Source organism: Sapajus apella, unplaced genomic scaffold (assembly GCF_009761245.1).
Source record: "Sapajus apella isolate SASKATOON/1434 unplaced genomic scaffold, GSC_monkey_1.0 scaffold12, whole genome shotgun sequence".
Classification (NCBI taxonomy): domain Eukaryota; kingdom Metazoa; phylum Chordata; class Mammalia; order Primates; family Cebidae; genus Sapajus; species Sapajus apella.
In genome coordinates, this window is record NW_022436952.1 from 7,186,982 (window position 1) to 7,191,669 (window position 4,688).

Consider the following 4,688-nt stretch of genomic DNA (forward strand, 5'->3'; position numbering starts at 1 on the left):
TTTTTTTTTTTTTTTTTTTTCTTTTTTTTTTTTTTTTAAAGAGACTCTGTCTTTGAAAAAAAAAAAAAACCAGGCCCAATGGCACGTGCCTGTAGTCCCAGAAACTCAGGAGGCTGAGGTGGGAGGATCACTTGAGCCCAAGATTTCTGGGCTGTAGTATGCTATGCCGATCTGGTGTTTGCACTAAGTTTGACATCAATATTGTGACCTTCTGGGAGCAGGGGATCGCCAGGTTGCCTAAGGAGGGGTGAGCTGTCCCAGGTCGGAAACGGAGCAGGTCAAAACTTCCATCTGATCAGTAGCGGGAATGCCCCTCTGAATAGCCACTACAGTTCAGCCTGGGCAACATAGCCAGACCCTGTCTCTTAAAAAAAAAAAAAAAAGTGGTCATTTTCCAACTAACTACTTCCTTCATGGTATTTGGATATTTATTTGTTTATTTATTTATTTAAAGATGGGGTTTCACCATGATGGCCAGGCTGGTCTTGAACTCCTGACCTCAGGTGATCCACCCACCTCGGCCTCCCAAAGTGCTAGGATTACAGGCGTGAGCCACTGCGCCCGGCCCTATTTATTTATTTATTAAGGCAGGGTCTCTCTCACCCAGGCTGGAGTGCAGTGGCATGATCAAAGCTCACTGCAGTCTCAAACTCCTGGGCTCAAGCTTTCCTCCCACCTCAGCCTCTGGAGCCTCCTGAGTAGCTGGGTACACCCGCACTCGCCGTCACTCCTGGCTAACATTTTCATTTTTTGTAGAGACCGAGTCTCCCTATGTTGCTCAGGCTGCTTTCCAATTCCTGACTTCCAGTGATTCTCCTGCCCCAGCCTCCCAAAATATTTAAGTAATTAATTATATCATATTTTATATAGCATCACTGTATCGCAAACATGCATATAGTTAATTAATTAATTATTATTTTTTAAATTACTTATTTTGTTTATTTATTTATTTATTAATTATTATTTTTTTTTGAGACGGAGTTTCGCTCTTGTTACCCAGGCTGGAGTGCAATGGCGCGATCTCGGCTCACCGCAACCTCCGCCTCCTGGGTTCAGGCAATTCTCCTGCCTCAGCCTCCTGAGTCGCTGGGATTACAGGCATGTGCCACCATGCCCAGCTAATTTTTTGTAGTTTTAGTAGAGATGGGGTTTCACCATGTTGACCAGGATGGTCTGGTCTCTTGACCTCGTGATCCACCCACCTCGGCTTCCCAAACTGCTGGGATTACAGGCTTGAGCCACCGCGCCCGGCCTTAAAACAATTTTTTTTTTAGACTGAGTTTTACTCTGCCACCCAGGGTGGAGTACAGTGGCATAATCTCAGCTCACTACAACTTCCTCCTCTAGGGTTCAAGCAATTCTCGTGCTTCAGCCTCCAGAGTAGTTGAGACTACAGGCACCTGCCAGCACAACTGGATAATTTTTGTATTTTTAGTAGAGATGGGGTTTCACCACGTTGGCCAGGCTGGTCTCGAACTCCTGACTTTAGGTGATCCGGCTTCCCTGGCCTCCTAAAGTGCAGGCATTATAGGCATGAGCTACTTCACCCAAACTAACAACAATTCTTTTTTTTTTTTTTTGAGATGGAGTCTCACTCTAGTCACCTAGGCTGGAGTACAACGGCGTGATCTCTGCTCACTGCAACCTTCCCTTCTGGGTTTAAGTGCTTCTCCTGCCTCAATCCCAAGTAGCTGGGATTACAAGTGCCAGCCACCATGCCTGGCTAATTTTGTATTTTTAGTAGAGACAGGGTTTCATCATATTGGCCAGGCTGGTCTCGAACTCATGACTTGCAGTGATCCTCTGGCCTTGGCCTCCCAAAGTGTTGGGATTACAGGCGTGAGCCACTGATCCCAGCCAACAATTCTTTGTTTGTTTGTTTGAGATGGAGTTTCACTCTGGTTGCCCAGGCTGGAGTGCAATGGTGTGATCTCAGCTCACCGGAACCTCCACCTCTTGGGTTCAAGGATTCTCCTGCTTCAGCCTCCCGAGTAGCTGGGATTACAGGCATGTGCCAGCACACCCAGCTAATTTTGTATTTTTAGTAGAGACAGGGTTTCTCCATGTTGGTCAGGCTGGTCTCAAACTCCTGACTTCAGGTGATCCATCCGCTTCGGCCTCCCAAAGTGCTCGGATTACAGGTGTAAGCCACTGCAACTGGCCGGGAACAATTCTTTAAATAATTAGCTGGGCGTGGTGGCAAGTGCCTGAAGTCTCAGCTACTTGAGAGGCTGAGGTGGAAGGACTGCTTGAGCCCAGAAAGTTGACGCGATAGTGAGCTATTTAGTGCCACTCCACTCCAGCCTGAGTGACCAAGTCACACCCTGTCCCAAAAGAAGCAAAGATTTTTAAAAAGATGCCTCCAAAAGTATCCTTAAGCCCCGTTATATTTGCTGTGTTCTGTCATTCGCTCCCCTCCTGGCCACTGATCTGCTGTGTGTTACTGTAGATTTGTTTGCATTTTCTTTCTTCTTCTTCTTTTTTTTTTTTTTTTGAAAAGGAGTCTCCCTTTGATGCCCAGGCGGGAGTGCACTGGCACCATCTCAGCTCACTGCAACTTTTACCTCCCAGGTTCAAGTGAGTCTCCTGCCTCAGCCTTCTGAGTAGCTGGAACTACAGATGCCTGTCGCATCTGGGTTAGATTCCTGGTCCTGCCATCTACCTGAGGCATAGTTGACCACGAAGAAGAAACAAGGGTACTGGCGCCTCAGGATGTTTGCCGTGTTTTACAATGTTCTCCTGGATTCCTTCTTTCCTTTTCTGCTCTCCTCCCAGGCAAAGTAAGGGGACTGGGAAAGCCGGTCCTGGTCCTGAATAGCATCTCTCTCTCTCTCTTTTTTTTTTTTTTTTGAGATGGAGTGCAACGGCGCAATTTCCGCTCACCATAACCTCCACCTCCCAGGTTCAAGTGATTCTCCTGTCTCAGCCTCCTGAGTATCTGGGATTACAGTCATGCGCCAACCCACATGGCTAATTTTGTATTTTTAGTAGAGACGGGGTTTCTCCATGTTGATCCGGCTGGACTTGAACTCCCGACCTCAGGTGATCCGCCCGCCTTAGCCTCCCGAAGTGCTGGGATTACAGGCATGAGCCACTATGCCAGGCCTGAATAACATCTCTTAATTCCTAGGGTCCCCAGATTCAGAGCTCTAGGAAGGAAAGAAGGTAGGGATAGTAGCTGGGACTACAGGTGTGTGCCACCATGCCCAGCTAATTTTTATATTTTTAATAGAAACGGTGTTTCCCCATATTGGCCTGGTTGGTATCCAGCTCCTGACCTCGTGATCCACCTGCCTCAGCCTCCCAGAGTGCTGGGATTACAGGCATAAACCACCACGGCTGGTCTTTCTTTTTAGAGATGAGGTCTCCCTTTGTTGCCCAGGCTGGAGTGCAGTGGAGCAATCATAGCTGGCTGCAGCCTCAATTTCCTGGGCTCCAGAGATCTTTCTGCCTCAGCCTTCCTAGTAGCTGGGTCTATAGGTACCGGCCACCCTGCTTTTTTTTTATTTTTAGTAAAGATAAGATTTCCCTATGCTGCCTAGGCTCATCTCAAACTCCTGGGCTCAAATAATCCTCCTGCCTTGGCCTCCCAAAATACTGGGATTACAGGCATTAGCCATAATGCCCAGCTGTACAAACTCTTGCCATTTACACAATTATAACAGGCATAATTTGTTATTACTTGATCAATGGAATTTTTTGACAGGCAACATTTTTCAAAACATTGAGCTCATGGAGAAATAATAAAGGAAATGCTAGGTGATGAAAATAATGGAAACAATTCACTTAGAGAAATGAAGCAATATGGGCTGGATGCAGTGGCTCATGTCTGTAATCCTGGCACTTTAGGAGGCTGAGGCAGGTGAATTGAGACCAGCCAGGGCAATCTGGCAAAACCCTATCTCTACTAAAGCTCAGGAGCTTGAAACCAGCCTGGGCAACCTGGCAAAACCCCTTCTCTACTAAAAATATAAAAAATTAGCTGGGTATGGTGGTGCGTGCCTGTAATCCCAACTACCAGGGAAGCTGAGGCAGGAGAATCACTTGAACCTGGGAGGCAGAGGTTACAGTGAGCCAAAATCATGCCATTGCATTCCAACCTGGGTGACAGAGCAAGACTCTGTCTCAAGAAAAAAAAAAAAAAAGAAATGAAGCAATATGAATCTTGCCCTGTGGTTTCCAGTGTGTTGTAAGACATGATCCCACAGCAAGAAGCTCTCAGATTGATGAGAAAGAAGTGGGCTTTATCCATAGAGGTTTCCAGTCAATGAAATAGAATATGCTAGCTTGGCAGTGGAAAGATGCAATGTGTCTGCAGGATTCAGGACAGATGGGCCAGGTGTGAATCTGAGTGCTTGCTTGCTGCTTGTTTACCATGGTAGTCCAAAGTTTCAGCACATGCACTCTCAATTTATTGTGAATACATGCATAATTAATCATACCTTTAGTTAAAGTCAGGCCACATCCCACGATGGATCAGGGTGAGTTGCAGCTAACCCTTGATGCCAGTTGCTAATGGAAGAATTTCTGGTGGTATTAAATCTTGGGGCAGGATATCACCCAAAACTATCCCCTATTTGGCTTATACGGGTATTCTGGGATGATTCATTCAAATATTCATTTGACTTTTGAATAATTTGCTATATAAAAATATAATAGACACAGTCTAGAAATGTTGAAAAATATGA